Consider the following 25,283-nt stretch of genomic DNA (forward strand, 5'->3'; position numbering starts at 1 on the left):
TCTTTTCTGTGGAAAAATACAAATGGACATTTTCCCCTTCTAATTTCCTAAAGTAGGGTAGCAGTCTTTTTTACATGATCTTTTTAACCCCTGGAGTTAGAACAATTTATTAACTTTATTTAAGAATCATTTACAAATAAGTTACAGGTATGCCCAAATATGTCAGTATGCATCTTTAAGAATAAATACATTCTTCTGTAAACCACAATATAGTTATCAGCCTCAAAAAGTTTAACATTGGCATAGTAATATTATTTAATACACAGCCCATATTCACATATCCCCACTTTCCCCCAAAAATGGCCTTTATTGCTTTTTCAAGTATCACTCATTGCATTTAGTTGTCATATGCCTTATTTAGCATTGCAGAGTTCCTCACCTTTAACAAATTTTTTTCATGACTTGGCATTTTTGAAGACTCTAGGCCAGTTATTTTGCAGAATGACCCCAATTTGAATTTGTCTGATCAGTCCTAGTGATCAGTTCATGCTAAATATTGTTGGTGATAACACTAAATAGGTGCTGCATCCTCATGGAATCACATCAGAAGATACATGACAGTTTTGTCTCATTATTGGTGAGATTAAGTTTGATCACTAGGTTAAGGTGGCATTACCCTGTTCCTATATTTCTGTTATGTAAATGTACTGTTTCCATTTGTAATTAATAAGTAATGTGTGGGATAATAATACCTTGAGACTATGAGACTATTCTGTTTCCCAACCTCCTTTCATTTGTGTTTCAAATGATGATTATTTCCTAAATAAATCATTATAAAGGTACTTGCAAAAGTATGAATGTTTTAATTCTGACATTAGTTCTCTATTTATTCACTGGCATTATTCTGAGGGGAAAAAAAGCTTTCTTTTCAAAGGGAAGTATCACTATGGGCTTACAGATATGTTATTTTTTTTTAATTGGAAAGAGTCTATCCATTATGGTCAGCATTTTTGATGCATAAATTGTCCCAAATTTGGCCACTGTGACCCCTTTCATGGTGGCTTTTGTGTCCTTTTGGCCCATCCCCCTTAATTTTTTAGTACTCTCCTACCTTCTGGCACAAGATATTTCAGAATTCATCTTATGCTTTCGTTGGCTCCGTCTTGGAATTAGCCCTTGCTCTAAGAATTTCTGGTTCCTTTTAGTGAGGAATAATATTTAGAAACCAAGATCTGAGAAATAGACATGTTTTTTGTTAGTTGGGTGTCATTGCTTCTATTCTGTTTTAGTAGGTAATGCCAGGACTGGTTTTTGTTTTGTTTTGTTTTGTTTTGTTTTGTTTTGTTTTGTTTTTTAATCATGAGTTCAGGCCATGGTTTTAGTAGGCAATGCTAGGATTTTTTTTTTTTTTTTTTTTTAATCGTGAGTTCAGGCCAGGAATAGCCATGCCATCATGAAGTAGGTGAACAAAACCAGAGGACTTACATTTCCAGATACGAAGACCTGTTATAACGTATAGTACTTTAGACAGACAGTCTGACCAATGGAGCAGAATGGAGAGTGAGAAATAGACAATATTCAGTCACCTGGTTCATTACAAAAGTAACACATTTGTGCAATGGGGAAAGGATGGTCTTTAAATAAATGGTTCTAGATTAGTTGAATGTCCTGTGGAAAGAAATTCATCTGGATTGAACTGATACACAAAAAATTCCAACTATAAAAGATAAGATAGTAAAGTTTTCACTACACAATCTTGAAGTGGGCAAAAAAATTTAAAATAGGACACAAATAGCACTACCCATAAAAGAAGAAACCTGATAGATTGCATTATATTTACGTTAAGCACTCTTGTGTACCAAAAGACATCACTGAGAGAGAAAATCAACCCACCCAGTAAGAAGGGGTAAATCTCAATACGTATATTGAACAGAAGACTCTTCTTTAGAATAGAGAAGGACTTCTACAAGCCAGTGTCATCAGCGGACAAGAGCTTTGACAGATATAGATACTTCACAAAAGAGGATATCCAAATGATGCACATATATATGGGTAAAAATGTGTATTCATTAGTACCTCAAAAATGACTAAAATATGAAAAAGAAAATACCAGATTTGTCAAGGATTTAGAGCAATTGGTGGGTACATAAACTGGTATAACCATTTTAGAAACATGGTAAGTATAATTCTACCCTGGGTGTCAGATTTACACTGCTAGATTTAGTCAACAGAAATGCATATATATGTTCATCAAAAGATGATGTTTTGGTCAGGCGTGGTGGCTCATGCCTCTAATCCCAGTGCTTTGAGAGGCCAAGGCGGGAGGATCACCTAAGCCCAGAAGTTCAAGACCAGCCTGAGCAACATAGGGGGACCCCCATCTCTACAAAAAAAAAAAAAAAAAAAAAAAAAAAAAAAAATATATATATATATATATATATATATATATATATATATATATATATATAATTTAGATAATTTTTTAATAGCCAGGCATGGTGACACATGCCTGTGGTCCCAGCCATTCAGGAGGCTGATGCTGGAGAATCACTTGAGCCTGTGATGTCGAGGCTGTAGTGAGCCGTGATCACATCACTGTTCTCCAGTCTGGGCAACAGAGCAAGACCTTGTTTCCCCCTCTTTCCCCAAAAAAATGATTTTTTTTTTTAATTATATGACATTACCGTGTTTTGTAGGTACTGTCAGCAATTCTATGTGGTTCATTCTAGGTTGTTCATAGCAGCACTATTTGTTGTAGAGAAAGACTGTAAACTACCCAAATGCTCATCTGCAGTAGCATGGTTAAATGAATTGTAATACTTCACACGGTGGAGTATAGCATTGAGAACGAATACACTACAACTACTTGCAAGAATATGCATGAATCTTATGAAAATAAGATTGGACAAAGGCAGCTAATCACAAGAGTATATACCATATGATTCCATTTTCACAAAGTACAAAAACAGGCTGAACTACTACTCTGTGGTATTAGAAATCAGGATAGTGGTTACACTTGTCAGGAGGAAGTGACTAGAAGGGAAGCATAAGGCGGGAGCTCTTAGGATGCGCGAAATGTTTGATTTCCTGATGCCAGTTGTGTGAATGTGATCAGTTTTACAAATTCAGTGAATCGTATACTTATGATGCATACCTTTCTGCATGTGTATTGTAACAAATAAAAATCCTAAATCTAATTTCAATCTAACACCATGGGTTTTTTTCTTCTGCTTCCACCAGTTCTTGTTTGTCTATCTTTTGTCCTATAATGAAAAACCTTGATCCCCAAAAACATAAACATATTTATTCATTTGCTCAATTCTACAGTATATAAAATCATTTCAGAATTACGACACCAACAGTGTTACTACTGCTAACAAATCTATTAAGGTCAAGATTTATTTGCAGTTCTTTTTGTTCTTAGACTGTATCTCATTGAGGGTATACAATCAAGACTGCATTCAAAAGCTACTTTCTTTCATTTCATACTAGTTTTTTACAGTTTGATATCTTTTGGATAGATTTTCTTGAAACCCAATTGGAAATAAGTCAGGTATGACCATTTAAAGAGACTAAAGAAGTGATTCAGCTTCTCATGTAAGGAAAATATTTTAGTTTGTGGGGAGATCAAGTCATTGCAGCCTAGACTGTTATTATCTTCAACATATTTTCTAATATTATAGCATTATCCTATCAATTTATATTACATATAAGCCACAGCTGTGTTTAGTGTTCAGTAATATTGCTTACTGGAAGATCAAGGCCACATGAAAGCCATTTTTCCAAATAGTTCACATGTATCTGTATTGCACTTAACAAACTTTTGGCCGGGCGCAGTGGCTCACGCCTGTAATCCCAGCACTTTGGGAGGCTGAGGCAGGTGGATCATCTGAGGTCAGGAGTTCAAAACCAGCCTGGCCAACACGGTGAAACCCCATCTCTACTAAAAATACAAAAAAATTAGCCAGGTGTGGTGGTGAGCACCTGTAATCCCAGCTACTTGGGAGGCTGAGGCAGGAGAATTGCTTGAACCCAAGAGGTGGAGGTTGCAGTGAGCTGAGATCATGCCATTGCAGTCCAGCTTGGGCAACAAGAGCAAAACTCCGTCTCAAAAAAAAAAAAAACTTTTTTATTTATTTTATCTTATTTGTGTTCACTAGAAAACATAGATGCTAGAGGGAATGTAAAGAATACCTTTTTTGATACATAATACTTGTACATATTTATGGGAGTGGTGTCATATTTGGTTACATGTAGAGAATGTGCAGTTACCAAGTCTGGGTATTTAGGATCTATGTGTTGGGAACATTTCACATCCTCTCTTCTATTTTGAAATATGTAATACATTGTTTAAGTCACCCTATTCTGCTGTTGAACTTTAGAACTTAATTCCTTCTATCTACCTGTATGTTTATACCATTAACCAATCTCTCTCCATCCCCAGCAGGCGCCCCACACCCCCACACCCTTCTCAGCCTCCGAACTATCATTCTGTTACTCTCTATCTCTCTCTCCTTAAGATCAACTTTTTTACCTTCCACATATGAGTGAGAATGTGCAGTATTTGTCTTTCTGTGCCTGGTTTATTTCACTTAACATATAATGACCTCTAGTTCCATGTATATTGCTGCAAATAAAAGATTTTATTCTTTTTTAATGGTTGAATAATATTTCATTGTGGGGGGTGGGTGGGTGTGTACACACACTACATTTTCTTTATCAGTTCATCTGATGGACACTTAATTTGGATCCATATCTTTGCTATTGTGATTAGTGCTGCCATAAACATGGGAGTGCAGGTATCCCCTTGATAGACTAGTTTCCTTTCCTTTGGTACCTAATTTTATTAGTGGCTTCACATGTGCCAGGCACTGCACTTGGTGCTTTTTGCATTGTCCCATTTAATCCTCCCAGCAATTGCCAGAAGGATAAGAATTATCTTTTATGTTTTACAAATAAGGAACTAATAGGAACTGAAGCTTTGAGAGATTTGGAAACCCAAAGTCAGGTGGCTGGAAGTGGCAGACTGGGATCTGTCTGAACCCACATCTTTATGACACCAAAGCTGATGCTCAATTATGAGCATTTTTGCTTTCTTAAAGTAAAATAATTATCGAGGGTTAGGGTTGACTCCATGTAGAAGAAGGGAAAAAAAGCTGAAGACAAAATTAAAAAAAAAAAAAAACTACCTGGTATTTCTAATCGCATCATCCTTTCTTTTCAGGTTTCACATTTAAGATTTTAGCACTTTTTTCCAGGCCAAAAAGGGTCAGATGGTTGCTGCTATCTTGGCTCCTAGAAACATAGTTTCTGGGATGAATCTTTTGTCCCAATGCTTAGTTTCCTATCAGATGGGGTTGTATCTAGTATTAGTAGGTTGTAAGTTTAGAGAATTCAGTTGCTTGATATATTGCCGCAAAGTTTAGTCCTCACAGCCAATTGAGGATAGGGCATGTGGTGCATAGAAGGATGATCTGAGATGTGATTTCTGATCTGTTCCTTTTTCATCTTTGCTGCCGTGGAGAATTGGAATAGGCTGCTAATTGATCTGTTCCTTTCTAGTCTGATGCTCCTCTACACCCTAAAGATGGCTGAGTGATCTTTCTGATGCATGTATTTAGGCGTGCCACTCTTGTCTGTAGTTCTTCAGTGACACCAATTTGCCTTTAGGATAAAGACCAAACACCCTACAGACTGTGTGTCCTGTGATGTCCTAGACTTTGCCTAGCCATGTGGCCGCCTTTGCCTTCTGCACCCTGTGCTCCAGCCCTGCTGCACTACTCGCTCTTTGCCATACATTATTCTGTATGGCATTGGGACTTGGTATTTTTGTACATGTTGTTCTCTTTGCCTTCTTGTACATGTTCTCACTGTCCTCCTCTTTCCCCATCTCATCCCTATAACCTCGTTCATGTGACACCATCTTCCAGCACTCCTGCTTTCTCCCAGTTCATCCAACTAGATGATTCAGAGAAAATAGTTCTTAGCTTGTCGTTCTGAGCCATAAAATGGTTAACAGCCTTTGCCTTCGGTGTTAAACCTGAATTTGTGGTTACTGTTATATGTATCTTTTCAGTTCTGGTATACTTTGTTCTGTAAAATATTTAGCATTCCCTGTTTTTCAGATACTGTTTTGTAATTTAACCCTCTTTGGATGTTTTACTTGAAATGACAAGAGGTATAGCATTTGTGCAATGAGAGCCATATGTTTCTATTTCTCCTTCCCCATAGTTGAAAGTAAGAAGTAGGACATAATTTTTTGAAAGAAGAAATTATAATACTTGCTTTCTATGCAAAATAGAGCAGCCACTTCCAAATGTGCATGTTAATCTTACTGTTTAGAAATTAAGAAGAATGGGATAACGTATTACTTTCTAATTACAGAAATTAAAGGATACCTTGTGTGTGGAGGAGGAAATTTTTTGGGTTTTGTGTAGGTTTTCTTTTTTTTTTTTTCTTTCCAACATCTTATTTTGAAACAATTCAACCATAGAGAGAAGCTGAAAGAACTGTACAATACATATCCATATAATAAACACCTAGATTCTATAATTAACATTTTTCTATACTTGATTTATTACATATGTACTCTTTTATCCACTTATCAGTCCATCAAAATTTTTCATGCATTTCAAAAAAGAACATCAACATCAGTACACTTTACCTCTAAACAATTCAGAGTGAACATCCTTATGTAAAGTACAAAAGTGGTTTACATTTTTGTTGTTTGTTTAAGTTCCAGGATACATATGCAGGATGTGTGAGTTTGTTACATAGGTAAATGTGCGCCATGGTGGTTTGCTGCACCTGTCAACCCGTCACCTAGGTATTCAGCCCAGCATGCATTAACTATTCTTCCTGATGCTCTCTGGCCCCCCATACTCGCCCCTGACAGGCCCCAGTGTGTGTTGTTCTCATCCCTGTGTGCATGTGTTGTCATTGTTCAGCCCCCCCTTACAAGTGAAAACATGTGATGTTTGGTTTTCTGTTCCTGCGTTAGTTTGCTGAGGATCACAGCTTCCAGCTGCATCCATGTCCCTGCAAAGGACATGATCTTGTTCCTTTTTATGGCTGCATAGTATTCTGTGGTGTGTATGTACCACATTTTCTTTATCCAGTCTATCATTGATGGGCATTTAGGTTGATTCCAAGTCTTTGCTATTGTGAATAGTGCTGCCATTATACATGTGCATGTATCTTGATAATAGAATGATTTATGTTCCTTTGGGTATATACCCAAAATGGGATTGCTGGGTCAAATGGTATTTCTGGTTCTAGGTCTGTGAGAAATTGCCACACTGTCTTCCACAATGGTTGAACTAATTTACATTCCCACCAACAGTGTAAAAGTATTCCTATTTCTCCCCAGCCTCACCAGCATCTGTTGTTTCTTGACTCTTTAATAATTATTCTGACTGGCGTGAGATGGTTTCTTGTTGTGGTTTTGATTTGCATTTCTCTAATGATCAGTGATGTTGAGCTTTTTTCCAGATGTTTGTTGTTCGCATAAAGGTCTTCTTTTGAGAAATGTTTGTTCATATCCTGTCCTTTGCCTGCTTTTTAATCTTTTTTTTTTTTTCTTGTAAATTTGTTTAAGTTTCCTGTAGACTCTCGACATTAGACCTTTTTCAGATGGATAAATGGCAAAAATTTTCTCCCACTCTGTAGGTTGTCTATTCGCTCTGATGACAGTTTATTTTGCTCTTTAATTAGATCCCATTTGTTAATTTTTGCTTTTGTTGCAATTGCTTTTGATGTTTTCATCATGAAATCTTTGCCTGTGCCTGTGTCCTGAATGGTATTGCCTAGATTTTCTTATAGGGGTTTTATAGTTTGCATTTAAGTCTTTAATCTATCTTGAGTTAATTTTTGTATAAGGAAGAAGGGGCCTAGTTTTAGTTTTCTGCATATGGCTAGCCAGTTCTCCTAACCCCATTTATGAAATAGAGAATTCTTTCCTCATTGCTTGTTTTGTATCGGGTTTGTCAAAGATCAGATGGTTGTAGATGTGTGGTGTCACTTCTGAGTTCTCTATTCTGTTCCATTGGTCAGTGGTTTACATTTTTAAAGATAAAATGTTTGTGTGTGTGTGTGTGTATGCTTATCTATATATAACAAAATACACAAATCTAAGGCACACTATTGGGTGAGTTTTGATATATGCATATGCCTAAGTGCCTGAAACGTTTACCAAGATATAGAGCATTGCCATCACCCCAGAAAGTTTTTTTCTGCTCTTTCCCAATCAGTTTCTACCCTAGCACCTCTGAGACAGCTACTGTTGTGGTTTGGTAGGTTTATCTTTTTTTTTTTTTTTTTTACAGTTTCAAGTTTCATCTGAATAGAATCATGCAATGCATGCTCCTGTATAAGGCTTCTTGCATTCAGCATGTTTTTGAGATTCATTAATGTTGTATGTATCAGTCCTTCTTTGTTGTTGCTTAGTGGTATTCCAGTGTATGAGTAGATCACAGTTTGTTTATTCATTTTCCTTTTAGTGGACACCTGGACACTTTCCAGTCTGAGGCTAGTATGAATAAAGCTGCTATGAATAGTCTTGTACAGGTATTTATTTATTTGGGTATATGTGGGAGAGGAGTTGCTGGGTGAATATTTAGTTTTCTGAATCTGCATGCCCAAAAGTGGCTGCATCATTTTATACTCCCATAAATGTATGAGAGTTCCAGTTGTGCCACATTCTTACCAATATTTGGCAAAGTTAGTCTTCTCCATTTTAACCATTCCTATGGGTGTGTATTGATATCTCACTGAAGTTTTGATTTGCACTTTCATGATATCTAATGATATTGAGTACTTTTTAATGTGCTTATTAGTATTCATGTGAAAGATTTTTTCCAAATCTTTTGCTCATATTTTACAACTTTATATTATAGTAATTTTTAAACATACAGGAAGTTAAAGAAATGTTACAGTGAGCTCTCATGTACACCCCACTTGGATTCTGCCATTAATATTTTAACATGCTTTGTTTTATCTCATGTGTACTCACCTATACCGCTCCGACCATCAGTCATTTTTTGATATATTTCAGATATCTTACACATCTCTGTAAAGACTCCAGCAAGTGTATCATCTTCAGTGTTTGCTTAAAATGTCCTTATTTGAGTAAGAACAAATTATCCATGCTTCTCCTTCTTATGTTCTTTCCCCCAAATCCATTCTCTGCTTTTCCTACCTGTTTGTACTCTGAGATTATTGTCAGTCCCATTCAGGTCCGATTCTGAATATTTCATAAAACATAGTAGCACGAAAACACCTTTTTTTAACTTTGCCCATTTTTTTAACTTGGTTTTTGTCTTTTAATTATGAAATTTTGGAGTTTTTTATATACCCTTGATTCTAATCCTTTGTCAAATATGTGTTTTACAAATATATTCTCCTGATCTGTGGCTTCCATATTCATTTTCTTGAATTATCTTTTTATGAGCAAAAACTTTAGTTTTAAATAAGTCTAATTTATCATTTTTTAAATCAGTTTTTAGAATTATAATACCTTAAAATTTGTTTAAATAAATTACACACAGGCAGTTACTATGAAGAGACAGTTTGGGTTACCAGTTAAAGAAATTGTAAGCCATGCGTGGTGGTGCATGCCTGTAATTCCAGCTACTTGAAGCTTGCATGAGTCAAGGGGTTTGCGACCAGCCTGGGAAATACAGTGAGACTCCATCTCAATAAAAATAAATGAATAAAATTTCTTAATTAAAAAAAGAAATCTTAACATACAAAATGTCTTTTTAGGGGTTGGCCTTTTTCCATCATAGATATAACACATGTTCATTATAGACCATTTATAAAATTCAGAACGATAAAAGGCAAGGAATTTCAATAAACTATAAGCCCTACCACTCAGATAACCACTGTAACATTTTCAAGTATTTTGTCATGATTTTTTCTTTTAATTGGAGACCGTACTGATCATGTTTTTATGGCTTCCTTTTCTCCTGTCACCCTTACAGCGAACGTTCTTCCATGTTATTAAATATTCCTCTCAGCTGGGCATGGTGGCTTACACCTATCCCAGCACTTTGGAAAGCTGAGGTAGGAGGATCATTTAAGGCCAGGAACTCGAGACCAGCCTGCACAACATACCAAGACTCCTCTACAAAAAATTTTAAAAGTAGTTGGGCGTGGTGATGCACGCCTGTAGTCCCAGCTACTCACAAGGCGAGAGAGAGGTTCCCTTGAAACCACAGCCTAGGTGACACAGCCAGATCCTGTCTTTCCCTGTCTGTTAAAAAACAAAAACTTTTGAAATAAAATAACTTGTTACTTCTTTGGCTCATTGTAAGCACTCAATAATTATTTTTTGATTTTGAAGCCTAATTTCAATGGCTCTACAATATCATTATAAATGTGCCATAACTTAAATCACTCCCTGATTAACGTTTAGATCATGCCTAGAATTTACTGCTATGGTTAATGCTGGTGTGAATACCATTGCATATAAACCATTATACATACATATCAGAGTATGTATCATATGTATATATTCCAGAATATTCATTTAGAATAGTCATAGGTATTATAGGGTCAAAGAGTTTAGACCTGTTTCTGGATTCTTGAATACATTTCCATTTCTATTCTAGAAATATATTATTTATACTTTTATTGACAGTGTTTGAAAGTATTTTACAGTATTCTGGTCTCCTTGAAAAAATGTGTTATTAAATATGGGTAATTGCTAAGTGGTAATAATTCTGTCATTCCTTATGTTTATTAACAGATGACATTCTACTATTTAAAAAAGTTTTCATTCTTCCTCTCTTTATTAACTTATATGATTATAGAATCATGGAGTCTGTGGGTTATAATCTGTTACTGTTATTTATTTTGATGCTCAAAGTGTCTCAGATTTGGCCACCTCCTTCAAGCTAGCCTCTATGTCCTTTTAACAGGCCCCGACGTCATTCTCTGAGCATTTATTTGCATTCTGGCACAACAAAATATTCCAGGCTCAACTGGAGCTTTTCTTGCCCCAGCCCTGGAGCCAGCCATTTCTCGAAGAAAGTGTGGTACCTTTTAGTAGAGTATTTATAAACTAAGATCTGGGAACTAGGTGTGTTCATTGTTTCTAGATCCTCTTAGTGAACAGAAATAGAAAATACACATACTCTGTGCATGGTGGCTTACGCCTGTAATCCCAGCACTTTGGGAGGCCCAGGCAGCCAGGTGTGGTGGCGGGCAGCTATAATCCCAGCTACTCGGGATGCTGAGGCAGAAGAATCTCTTGAACGTGGGAGACGGAGGTTGCAGTGAGCCGAGATTGCGCCACTGCACTCCAGCCTGGGTGACAGAGTGAGACTCCCATCTCAAAAAAAAAAAAAAGAAAAGAAAAGAAAATACATATACACACATCTCTGTTTCTGGAACTATCACTGTATATATTAAAAGCCAGATACCCCTTAGTGATAACTCCATTTTCATTCCCACATCACTGGGTTCCTTTAGCCTTTCCCCTTTATGTATTTGTAACTCCACTCTCTGACAGTGAGAACCTAGAACCTGGCTCCCATTATCCACAATATATTTTGTGTGTTTAATTCTAGAATATACATGAAGTAGTTTTAGAATTGCTAACCTATTCCACTGTGAAAATAAATGTGTTACATTTAAACATGTGAACTTTATGGTTTCTAAATTATACCTCAGCAAACCTGTTTTTAAAATACCTACTAACTGGAGTTCAATATTTGTTCATATCTTTTTGGTTTTAGCCTACAGGTATATAGTCAAAATCTGTATTCAAAAGTTGTTAAGGTTGATTCTGTCCTTTCTTCAGCATGTTCGTGTTACTTGAAATGCAGTTGCATTCATTTATTTTATGTTCAAATTTGGGTTGTCTTCTATCCTAGCTAATTTTATTCATTTCTGAGCACCTGAAATATTAGTAAGGTTCTGAAAGTCAAAAATATACAAAAAGATGTCCTCAGAGAAGTGTCACTCCTCACCTTTCTCTCCTAACCCGTTCCCATCCCTTCATCCTTTCTACACTGTGTCTCCACCCAGTGAAGGTAATAAATCTCATTGATTTCTAATTTGTCCTTCCTTCCCCACCACTTCCCCCCAACAAACAAGCAGCTATATTTTATTTCCTCTCTCTCATACAAGAAGTAACATATTGACCCTATTTTGCAGTTTGCTTTTTTCACTCACTGTATTGTGAAAAACACTTCATACCAGTTTGTAAAGATCTTCCTTATTTTTAACAGCTATATAGTATTCCATTGTATGGTTGTACCATAGTTTTATTCAGCCAGTCTCCTATGTGTGAACATTTTAGTTGTTTCTAAGATTTTGCTGTTACAAACTGCTGCAGTAAATAACTTTTGCCTTTTTTTTTTTTTATGATGTCAGAGATTTATTTGTCAGGTAAATTCCTAGAGAGAGGGTTGCTGGGTCAAAAGGAAAATGCATGTGTAGTTTTGTTAGACATTGCTTTCCCAGAGGGTTGCATCACTTTGTATTCCAGCCAGCACTGTAAGAGAATGGTTTATTCCCCCACAGCCTGGAGGAATAAACAGAATGTGTTGTCAGACATTTTTACCATCTAATGTTTGGTATAATTTTGGTTCTGTTTCTCTAATTATGAATAAGGGTACACCTCTTTTCAATATGTTTAAGGACCATTTCAGAATCTTTTGGAGAGAGAAAGAATGAATTATCTGTTTATTTCTCTGTCAGGTTTTTGAACTTTTCAATTTTTAGAGTTGTTTACATATTGGAGCTATTAGCCTTTCCTCTTCAGTATGTTTTTGGGTTTTTCCTTTAATGTGGCCAAAATGTATCAGTCCTGTTTTTATTGCATCTAGATTTTGGGTCACAGTGTGAAAACTTTTCCCTATGTCCAGGTCATAAGAATCCCATCGATATTTATTCAGCATACTCATATGGTTTGATTTGTTTTCTTTTTTTACATTTAGATCCCAGATCTCTGATACACTTGGAATTTGTTTGTTTGTTTTTCTGGTAAGGCCCCTCCCCCCACATTGCTTTTCTTTTTCTTTGTTTTTCTGGCTTACCTTGGATTTTTTTTTTTTTCCATATGAACTTGTGTATCAACTTGCCTTAACTACATTAAAACGCTTGTTGGTGTTTTTACTGGGATTGCACTAAATTTGTAAATTAACTTAGAGAAACTGACATCTTTATGATGTGTTATCCTATCCAAGACCAAGGACTGTCTTTCTATTTGCCCTAGCCTATTTCAGTATTTTTTAGGAGTTTTATACGTTTCCTGTTTAGTATATTCCTAAGAGTTTTTATCGTCTTTATTTGCTATAATTAATGGAGTTTTCTCCACTATTATAATCTCTAACTGCTTATTTATTTGTATATCTGAAGGCTACTGAATTCTGTATGTGTTTGAATTTGCCCTACTTGAAGTTTGCCAGGTTTCTTGAATCTGTAAATTTATGTTTTTCAGATTCAAAATGTTTTTCAAATTCAAATTCGTGGAATTTTCATGCATTATTTTTGCAAATATGTCTTGTGCCTCATTCTCTGTCTGCCATCCTTCTGGGACTCCACTTGCATGTAAAATAGAACTTTTGATATAATCACATGGGTCACTGGGGTTCTGTTCTTTGTTTTTTAATCTTTTTCCTCTTTGTCATGTACTTTATTTTCATTCTTTCATTTTTATCAATATAATGGTTTACAGATTTGAATTTTTCTCTGATCACTGCTTAAATGCATGCCATAGGTCCTGATATACAAAACAATTTTTTTTTTAGAAATTCTTCTATTTTAGTTTGTATTTTTCCCTTTTTATGAGTTAATAGAAGATGTAATTAATTTCAAGATACACAATCCTTTTTAGTTTTTATTAATTATACTGGTTTTACATTGAGATCAGAGTGTTATTTGTAATTATTTTTACTTTATGGAACTTGTTTTCCCTGTGACTTAATATATAATTTTGGGAGGGGGATTCCATGTATATTTGAGAAGATGTATTCACTATCATCAGTGCAATGATCAGTTCAACATGTATCAATAAGATCTCTTTATTGATTATGCTATTTTGGCCTTATATATCCTTATTTTGTATCTACATCATGTGTCTTGTGCTAAGAGTGGCAGATTAAAGCCTCCTATTGATTGTGTCTATGTCACATTGATCTGTTGTCCTTTTTGTTTTGTAACAGTGGTTGTTGTGTTGTTTTGTGCGTGGTCATACTGTTATAGCTTCATTTTGATTATATAGCTTTTAGCATTAAAAAATGTCTTTGTGGCCAGGCGTGTTGGCTCACGCTTGTAATCCTAGCACTTTGGGAGGCTGAGGCAGGTGGATCTCTTGAGGCAAGGAGTTTGAGACTAGCCTGGCCAACGTGGTGAAACCCCGTCTCTACTAAAAATACAAAAATGAGCAGGGCTTGGTGGTGTAATCCCAGCTACTCAGGAGGCTGAGGCAGGAGAATCACTTGAGCCTGGGAGGCGGAGGCTGCGGTGAGCCGAGATCATGCAACCGCACTCCAGCCTGGGCCGCAGAATGAGACTCTACTCCCCACCCCCCAGAAAAGTGTCTTCCTTTGTCACATACAAATTTTTTTACTTGAATTTTACATTTTCTGTTTTCAAGATCACCACCCCTTTGCCATCCTGATCTGTAACACACATCAGGTAACCAAAATAGTATAGGCTTGTCAGTCACAGCTCATTGCGTTATACCATCAGTGTGCACTGTAGAAATCATTCTTCAGTTATTACAGGTGGGATTTATTTGAATGGATAAATAGGTTTTGTTGTTTTGGTTTTCTTTATTTCTTTTTTAAGATCCTTTTGAGCAGTTCTGCTCAATCATTTTCATGGTTTAGAAGCCCAGGTAAATAATCTTCTCTTGCATTAAAGTTTTGTAATAGTAGAGACTGTTCCAGGGTTATTGTATTACATATAGGAATTTCTCTGTTCCCACAAGTACCATTGTGGGTTTAAAAAAAAACAGATTTATTGAACTATAATTGACATACAATTAACCGCACATATTTAAAGTATTCAAGTTGAAGAATTTTGGCATATGTATGCAACTGTGAAACCATCACCACAATCAAGACAACAAACATTTTCATCACCCTTAGAAACTTCCTCACGCCTGTTTGTAATCCATTCCTCTTTCCATCTCAGTCTCTAGGCAACTATTCACATATAAATGGAATCATACATGGTATGTGTTCTTTTTGTCTGCTTCATTCGGCATAATTTTGAGATTCATCCTTGTTGTATGTAATTCATTTTTATTTCTGAGTAGCATTCTCCTCTATGCATTTACTTATTTTTATTTATTCATTCACTATGGGTAGATGATTGTTTGCAGTTTTTGGCTATTACAAATAAGACTGCCAATAAATTTATATTGAAGAAACCACAGTTTCTTTAAAAACTAAGCATACACCTTCTACATGACCAAGCCTTTACACAGAAGAAATGAGTATAAATATCTACACAAAGATTAATAGACAAATGTTCATAACAGACTTATTCATAGTAGCTCAAAGTTGAAAACTACCCAGATGTTCATCAAACAGATGAATGGATAAACAAAACATGGTATATCCATACAGTGGATTACTCAGTAAGAGAGAGGAACCAACCACCGATGAGGTACAACAATGTGGATGAATCTCAGAATCATTATGCTAAGGGAAAGAATTTAGACTTAAAAGACCACACACTGTATGATTCCATTTACTTGACATTCTAGAAGAGATAAACTAATTGATAGTGATAGAAAGCAGATCAGTGATTATCTGGAAACTGCAAAGGGGCAAGAGAAATCTTTTAGGAATGATGAAATTATCCTGTGTCTTAAATGTGACTGTGGTTTCACAGGTGCATGCCTCCATCAAAACTCACTAATTTATATACTTTAAATGGATGCACCTTATTGTCTTTAAATTATATCTCGGCAAAATTGATTTTGAGATGTCTTTTAAATACAACCGAAAAATATATAACAAGTAGTTTTTGTTGTTAGTTGATTGATTATAAGGAAGATGCTTATCAACTAGCCTGGGCTGCTAAATATAAGAATTTATTTAATTAAAGAGAAACTTGACCATGTAAAAATTGTTAAAACACTGGAATAGATCTTATAGGAATAAGATAAATGAGATGCAGTTCCAGCTCTTAAAGATTGTAAAAGTTATGAAGATGAGGTAAGGGATTTCAGGAATATGAAAAGTATACAGACAAGTGTTGATGTTGAGAGAAAGTATAAAAGGTTAAACACATCCCGCCTTTCTCAGCCCAGAGAATTAAACCCTACTAATGTGATTTCTGTGACTGTTTTCTCAGTTCTCCCAAGGATGACATAGCAAATACCATTTTAGATTCTTAGGAGAGAAGTGAATTTATTATACACAGTGGATGCCTTTGGGTATTAGGGCTTAATTTCCTCACAGAACCCATTGAACAAAGCTAGACTGAGACCATACTAAGTTTAAAAATCTGCTGTTCTACTTCTTAAAAGCTGTGTAGCTGGACAAGTGACTCCACCTCTCATTGCCTCACTGTAAAATGGAGATAGTAGTAGAGAAAGCTATTGAGTGGAATAATCTTGAATTAATACATTAAAAGCACTTAACACCATGCATAAATATAGTGCTGTAAAATGTAAGTGGCATATAAACAGTAACAACTAGCATCATCATCTTCATTATTGTCTTCACATGGCGTGCTGAGTCCTCTGACAGGTATCATGAGTGTTCAGAGTATGCAGAGGAATAGACCTGACTCTCAGGCGTGGAGAGAGACATCTGGAAAGCTTCTGAAAGAGACTGGTACTGGAACTAGTTCTTGAAGATTGTTTAAGTACAGTTTCCATGGGCAGAGATAGGGAATAGGGAAATCCAAGAACAAAAAACTTGTGCAAAAACAAGGACAATACAGAGTATATTAGGGAATACCAAGTAGTTCGAATTAGCCGAAGCATAGGGAAAATGTAGGGAGTTAATAACGCTGGTCAGGAAGGTGGGAGACAAAGCACTGATGGCTTTGAATGCCAAGCTAGGAAAGGTGGACTGACTTAGGTAGATAGAGGAGAGGCATGGAAGAGGTTTGGTCAGTTGAGTGGCATTTGTTTATTCATAGAGGCAGCATTAATTAAGCAGTCATAGCATCCAAGGCATTGGGACTGCAGAGATGAATAAGATAGCATGGCATGGTTTTTAAGTACATTGTCCAGAGCTGGACCAACATGAGGTCTAGGCTAACCCATTACTCGCTGTTGTAGGTTTTGTGTTTGTGTTTGTTTGTTTGTTAATCTTTGTTTTTCCACCTAGCAAAAGCCTGTCTTCAAATTAGATGATTTAGTCTTAAGTATAGTATATAATCTTAAAATCAAGGATATCTGAACTCCAGAAAGAAAACTCATTTAGGCACTTTGGGAGGCCGCAGCAGGAGGATTGCTTGAGTCCAGGAGTTTGAGACCAGCCTAAGCAACATAGCAAGACCTTGTCTCTACTGAAAAGCAAGATTAACTGGGCATGGTGGCATGAGCCTGTAGACCCAGCTACTGGGGAGGTTGAAAAGGGAAGATTGCTTGAAAAGTCGAGGCTGCAGTGAGTAATAATTGCACCACTGTACTCCAGCCTGGACAACAGAACAAGTCTCTGTCTTTAAAAAAAAAAAAAAAAAAAATGAAAAGAAAACTCATTTAAAAAAACTGCTATTTAGAAAGCAAGAAGTACATGAACCAGAGGTAAGGTGTATGCATGTGTATATGTGCATTGGTGGTGTTTAGAGTTAATAGTTGATGCCAGTACACAGTTTGAAATTATTAAGAGAGATGGTGCAGAAATGGAAAGTCCAAATCTTAGGAGATTAGAAAAGAGGAGTTGAGGGAAAATGCAAATATCTTGGTAGGCACAAAGGATCCTAGTGGAGAGGTATAGTACATTGATCACAGTTTTGTAAGTAGGCAGGAGGGATTACAGACCTAAACAAATTGTCTGGATTCCATATGGCAAGAAAAAAATTTACTTCTTCCTCAAAGATGGAAGGAAGGATGGGAGTGGGAACGTGCTGTAGAATTTATGTCTGAAGATCTCAATATTGGTAGTGAATCTAGGGGCCCAAGTTACTTGCTGAGAAAGCTATGAGGATGGTAACATAGTGTAATCTTGAGGAAAATGAAAATGCTTTATGGAACAGAGGTGCAGGAGATTCAAAGTCAGTAAGAGATGAAGGAAACATTTTGGAGTTTATATGGGGGCATGGCATAACTTCATATTGGATTTGGTAGTCATCTTGGCTCCTTAACTTCTCAAGCTGTGCTTTTGTTGTTCTCTACCTTTGCCATAACTCCCAAGATAATAAAATAGGACAGTCAGTCAGATTAGGTAAACAAAGGCAAATGCTTAATTCCCACTTTAAGAGAGTGTTGGGTAAGCCAAGCACTAGGATCTCCTCTCTCCATTTGAGTTATACGGTAGACTAGTGTTTCACAAACTTAAGTAATATACAGACCTTTTAAAAACAGTTTTTAGAGGATTAGTTTGACTTTTCAGTGTGTAGGGGGCAGGGGATTTTTTTTTTTTTTAATTTTCCCAGAGACAAGTTCTCACTTTATCGACAAGGCTGAGGTACAGTGGCACCATCTCAGTTCACTGCAGCCTTGACCTCCTGGGCTCAAGTGATCCTCCCACCTTAGCCTCCCAAGTAGCTGGGACCAGAAGCGCATGCCACCACACCTGGCTAATTCTTTTGTAGAGATGGGGTTTTACCATGTTGCCCGGGCTGACCTTGAACTCCCGAATAAAAGAAATCCACCCAGCTTCGCCTCCCAAAGTGCAGGGATTACAGGCATGAGCCACCGCGCCAGCCAGATGACTTAATTTTTGTTAATATAACATTGCTGAATTATGTACAATTATAAATGAATGAAGTGTAAACGCCTTGTACTTAGTAGCACTTATACAATGACAAAACTGAAACACTTTGCATATTAATTATAGAAATCTACAATGCTAATGAAATTCAAGTCAATATTAACTTACTGTGACATGATGCATTTTTATATAAATGTGATTGCTGCTTGACACCTGACAGTGGTCCTTACTGCTCTATCACTGGTTTATGCTATCATGACTCATAGATCCCATTCCTTTTCTCTGTTCAAACTATTACAGTCTGGCTATCATTTTGCCTTCTCTGGGCTCAAACATGTCATTCTCACAATGTCTGGTTTTGTTACTGTATGACAACACTTGACTATAAAATACTCATCCAGGTGATCAAGGAGATTTTTTTTTCCAGGTTAACAAAATGAAAACAAATTGCATACATTTCCATAAGGAGTTCATGAATACCCAAGAATACATCTTTGGACTCGGGAAATTTATGTTCTAGTGCTTGTTCTACCAAATCCTGAGACTCTGTGATTGACTGCTTGACTAAGATTGGTCATTTGTGAGCAGGGGATAAGCAAGGAGCAATGGCAGAATATCAAGACATTGAAAGACTTTAGTGGTTGAGATAGTTTATCCTAAACTTAAAACTAAGTCTCAAGAGGATGCAAGTAGGGTATGAACTCTAGTAGTCTGGGGAGTGGTCAGAGGACTAGACTGAAGTCGATGAGTAGAAAGCAGTGCTAGTCAGCGTGGTCCATGTGCTGTGCCATCCTACAGGCTTTTTGTTATTCTCCTGTGGGGTAACTTGAGAAACCGGGAGTATTTAGAAACTTTGACGGCAGCACAACACTGGTGAGACGCTCAAGTGCTTGATTAGTGGATTCCTCTTGTTCAACAGAGTGCAGATTAGTCTGGTTATTACCAAACTAACGTGACCCAGTATACTGGCAATGCATGGTGGGACCACATATTGATCTACAGCAGATTGGAAGTTTTAAAATATTTCTCTTAACCACAGTTAATTACAGAAGCACTAGTATAAAGAACATTCTAATAAAAGCAAAAGAATGGGAAAGAGGGGAAAGTGGCAGTCAGAAATTGTTAAAAGCTGTAGACTATATTCTTTAAGAGACAGAGATTGTGTCCCACATACACCTAACATGTCCCCAGTGCATAGAATGATCTTAGTAAATGCACTTTGGCCCTCAGTGGGTTACATTAATGAGGTCTAGACATATTTGTATCAATGAGGTGATGAAATGACATTAAAAGTCTTTCAAATATCCATAGCTAGGGAAGTTATCTCAGAATTTGAGGAAGACTGATCATATCATCTGAGGAAAGCTCTTTGTTGTAAATCTTGTAGCCAATTGTATTTATATAAGTAACTGTAAAGCTTAGAAATGGAGAAAGGATTTGAATGACTTTTTCTAAGTTGATAAAAGTGTGTTCTGTCATTTCATGATTACTCATGCTAACGATTTGAGCAGGAAGAGACAAATGGCCCCAGTCTCTTACACAAGTGTAGTCAGAACGCTTGTGTTGCACACTGCCGCCATTTGGGTTGTACACTGCTGCCGCCATGTGAACGGCTGCCTGAGGAGCCACGCAAGCTGTCTTCTGCCCGTGCTGCCATTCCCTTGTCCCACACAGCACTCTCCCTCAGTCCGAGCACAGGCCAGTCATGAGACCATGCATGGGGAAATTCCAACCCTGAAAAACCTTCACTGCCTTTCATGTCCTCAGAGAGGGTGAAGCAAACCTGGCGGGGAGGGAGGTGCCGCATGTGCTAGTGTGCCGGTCTGTTCCGGGGTGGGGGACAACAAGCACAAATGACAAACCAATGATCAGACTGTTTTGCCCTGTTGTGGTGTTCAATTCTGCTGCAGTACTTAACTGTGAAACATGGATGTTTTCCTTCAAAATGTTATTACCCTAGAAAGGTCAGAAAAATGTATCCTTCCTTATGAAACAGCGGTTTTCATAGGGGCTAATTTGCTAATCTGTTTACATCTGAAGTACTGTATGTTCAGTATATATTTTTAAAGTGATAAAATGAAGGGCTTTTTCAATATGTATTTTAAAAGTGATAACTGTAAAGAACTTTTAATACATGCTATCTGATTTGAGAGATAACACTCTTTAATTGTCCTTTGTTTAAAAAAAAAATTTTTTTTAATTAACAGTTGGAATTTACCATAACCATTTAGTAACGATCTAAAGGTATAGTATTTTACAGTGGTGTTTATAAAGTTAAAAGGAAGAAAAATATGGATCAAATATGTATTTTACTAAAAATAGGGTAACAGGAAAAAAAATTTACGTGTACCCTAGACTGAAATTTTCCTTCCTTAATACATCCAATCTCATTATCTGTGTAGATTTTGTAATACTCTGACTCAGCCTTTGCGAAGGAAGTTGCAAAGTTTACTATTATTCACTTGAGTGAATAGCTGCTGAGGATCTATTACCAAGTACTGAGACACAGAAAATGAAAAGAAAAGGTCATCTTTACTCAATCTTTGTGTCAAGAATGCTACCAGAAAAGTATGCCTCAGTATTTCCCCATCTCTTTGCATTTGTTACTAATTATTTTATTCATTACTCTTGAATGTTTTTACATTGTGAAACATTGCCTAGTTGAAAATATTATCAGGTTTTTTCATAGTGAAGTACAGTATCATCACAGCAATACTCTTTTTATCAGTAGTTTTATATGCATATATTAACTCTGCCAAGTTTTTGTGTAAGTCCCTTGAGCTGCATTTGTTTGTATTCTGATTCCCTGAAGACTTTCTTGGATTGTTCCTATTCTCTAAGCCATACAGTTTTTCTCACACTTATTAAATATCTGCTTGGGGTGGTGGGAAAATGGACTTGATTTATGGTCATCTCTTTCATACTAAAACAGCTCTTTTTCAGTGTGCATACAAACACACACTGTGGAAGCAGATTTATCATAGCAGAAGTGACTTTCATCACATATTATTTGAAGTTAAATGTCACTCGTGACATTAGAGCCAAATGACAGTGAAGATGATGTACCATATATAGTAAGGAACAAGGGCAAACCTACTGGAAAGCAATTCAGGTGACAGTGGTATGGGCTTCTCCTACTGAGGGATACTGCAGGTCTCCTCCATCTGTCCCTAATTCATCCCAAAAGGCATTGTGTGGGGCTGAGCTGGGCAGCTGCCCTGTGGGAGACGGGGAGAGGCCCCTGCACAGTGTAGGGTGAAGAGGCCTCTGCACAGTTTTAGCCACGGCAGTGGCAGTGGTGATGTACACAGGGTGTCCATGAGTGGAGTGGCAGAAGCTATGGGAGACAGGTTTCTGCCTGTAGGAGAAGGGGCCACAAATACAGAAAAAAAAAAAAAACAAGTGAACCTGTGGCACTGGAATGGAATTGGAGGCACTGGAATGAACTCATGGTTTTCAATACATATAAATAAATACAGACATATGTACTTAAATATAGATGTATATTTATATCCATTCATATATAGAGATATACATGTTATGTAGATGTGTGTGTATACATCCATATACATATAAACTCAGACATGTTCCCCAGCTCTGTCTGCAGAGAAGGCCTGGGAACAGCGACACCCTTGCAGCAGTGAGCACACCTAGCATTCAGACCTTGGGTTCTAAACAAGGCAGGGAAAAAGTACCAGATGAGCCTGGGACATCTTGTGCCAGGGAGTAAGAAGATAAGAAACTGCTCAAAGAATGATAGAATTGTGACAGTAAGGAACTGTGGGAGTTCCCACTAGCCAAATCTGGGACAATTTGGGCATCAAAATAAATAATGAAAGTCATAGATTATAAGCTATTGCATGAAATAGGAGACTGTAAATAGGGAACATAAACCATGTGAAGAGAATTTTTTTTTCTTATAGCAGGATGTGCCACTAATAAATGAAGAGGGAATGATGGAGTTTTCAAATTCACCATTTGGCAACCATCATAGTGATAAATAATTTAGCCAAGTACACCAATGACTTGTTCTCAAAGCACCTTCCTGCAGAATAATTATATACAAAAAAAATAATTTCGCCATGGAGAAATCTGGCCAGTACCAAGATGTCAAAATAAACATCATCAGTTTTGAGACAATTACTGAATATACTTGAATTTGTGTATTATCTGATAGGATGCAAATATTGCATCATTATTTCTGGGGTATTCCTGTTGAAAATGCATTACCAGAACCTTCATAAGGACACAACAGACAGACTCAAATTGAGGATAATACTACAAAATAACTGGCCTGTAATCATCAAAATTCAAGGAAAGATAAGTGAAGAAAGACTGAGAGAATGTTAGAGATGGACAAAAACTAAAGAGACTTAAGAACTCAATGCCATATGTGATCCTGGTTTGGATCCTTTTACTATACATGATATTGTTGGGACAATTGATGGAACTTGAATGCGGATATATCAGTGTTAATTTGTTTCCTCTTTTTATGTGTTTGCTTTTTTTCTTATCAATGTTAATTTGATATATCTATACTGACTAAGCAATATTTTGGTTCTGTAAGAGAATATCCTTGTTTGTAGGAATTACACACCAGAACACTTAGGGTAAAGAAGTATCATGTTAGAACCTATTCAGAGATGATTCTGGGGGAAATGCTCTGTAAATTCGAAATTATTTCAAAAAAAAATTTTAAATAACTAAATGTTCTTTCAGGCGCGTTCACCACTAGAGAAATTACTTTCTTTGAGAACTACAAAGACACAACTTTTGATATAAACCTATAGCAGAATAATGTGTTTTCTTGTTGGGATTTTGATATCTATTAGATATAAAAATAAGCATGCAGAGGTTTCTTAAAAGATAGCTTTTTAAAAACCCATTTAACACACACTGAAGATACATACACACACAGATATGGTAAAGAATTTTAAAGTGGCTGGTGTAGTTGTGCATCTACTCAGATTTATAGGCTTGTGGCCTAAAAACAGTTGGGCATTTTTCAGAATTTAAAAGCAACATCCTGAAATTAAAAAAAAAAAAAAAAAAAAAAAAAAAGTTGGAGTTTATTGTTTTTGCAAAGTAATTAAGCATGTAGGCCCTGGAGCCAAGCTGCTTGCTTTGGAATCCTGGCCACCGCTTACAAGATATGCCACCTCTGACAAAGTATTTGATTTTCTTTTTTTGAGATGGAGTCTCACTCTGTGGCCCAGGCTGTAGTGCAGTGGCACAGTCTCAGCTCACTGTAACCTCTGCCTCCCGGGTTCAAGCGATTGTTTTGCATCAGCCTCCCGAGCAGCTGGGATTATAGGTATGTGCTACCATGTCCAGCTAATTTTTGTATCTTTAGTAGAGATTGGGGTTTGCCATGTTGGCCAGGCTGGTCTCAAACTCATGACCTCAAGTCATTCGCCCACCTCGGCCTACCAAAATGCTGGGATTATAGGCGTGACCCACCGCTGATTTTTTTAAGCCTGCATTTTCCCATGTGTAGATCGGGAAAATAATGTTGAACTCACAAGTCTTGCAGTAGGATAAATGAGATAATATAGTCTGTAGCATACAGTGAGCACTAAATAAAGTTGGCTGCTATTATTATTTCATGAGTAATTAAAATGCTTTCATAAAATCATTTTAGTATGATTATGTTGGCTTGCTTTTCTCTCACCAGGAGTAGAATTACTAGGGGACCATCAAAGTCATGGCTTCTGCTGTTAACCCTGTCTCAAGATGAAATTAAAACCTGGAGCTGGAGCATATTCTAGAAGACAGAAAGCAGGGCAAGGCCACAGACAGACTTGGGCTTTGGAGAACTAAGACTGGTTAAATTCCATACCTGCTACTTACAAGCTTTGTGACTTGAGCCTTGGCATGTAAAATGTCTGTAACGTACACAAATAATCATAGCGACCACACTGATTGTGGAGGGTTAAATTAGATGAACTTTGCAAAACATCTAATTAAGCGACCCACCTAAAGAATGTCCTCAAAGAACTATGGTTATTTTTATTACTCCTTTAAAAGTGCAGGAGTAGTTTCTTTAGAATACAAGTGTTGGGGTCAGAGATAGTAACAGAACGTTTGAGGGCATTTTTGAGAGTGTGATAAGCTTGTCAATATTTGTTCCTGCTAAGGTTTGGACTGCCAAGGATGGAGACTTAAATTGCTTCAGAAGGAATTTCAGTTGACAAGAAGCATGTCCTGTGAGATGCTGAAAAAGGATAGATAGCAATCTTTCTAGAACAATATGGGTTTAGTGCATACCAGCCTTGGAATCAAGGACAAAGGAGAGAATACTTCATCCAGTCCCACCTGTGTTTAAGTGGTGGAAAGAATTTTGATTTTTCTGTCTGTAAACATGTAAGCCTTTATCCCACAGGAGGGTTTCATCAGGTGCACGATTAAAATGTGTCTGTATATTTTCTTTTAAAGAGAAAATGTGCTTCCTTTAGAGAACTTATTTAGTTGCTCATCTAAAATTAGTGACTC

At 36.7% G+C, this 25,283-nt stretch overlaps 1 protein-coding gene and 1 long non-coding RNA gene across 17 annotated transcripts in view; both read left to right on the forward strand.

Moving 5' to 3' along the window:
• Nucleotides 1–25,283, forward strand: part of MRTFB (myocardin related transcription factor B) — a 310,684-nt gene that overhangs the window by 201,485 nt on the left and 83,916 nt on the right. The gene's annotated exons all lie outside the window — the stretch shown is intronic.
• LOC144338342 (uncharacterized) lies at nt 8,439–23,852 on the forward strand. The gene is made up of 2 exons (XR_013412333.1): nt 8,439–8,505; nt 22,715–23,852. It is a non-coding gene; the product is annotated as an uncharacterized LOC144338342 (long non-coding RNA).

The sequence above is a fragment of the Macaca mulatta genome, chromosome 20 (assembly GCF_049350105.2).
Source record: "Macaca mulatta isolate MMU2019108-1 chromosome 20, T2T-MMU8v2.0, whole genome shotgun sequence".
NCBI classification, from domain to species: domain Eukaryota; kingdom Metazoa; phylum Chordata; class Mammalia; order Primates; family Cercopithecidae; genus Macaca; species Macaca mulatta.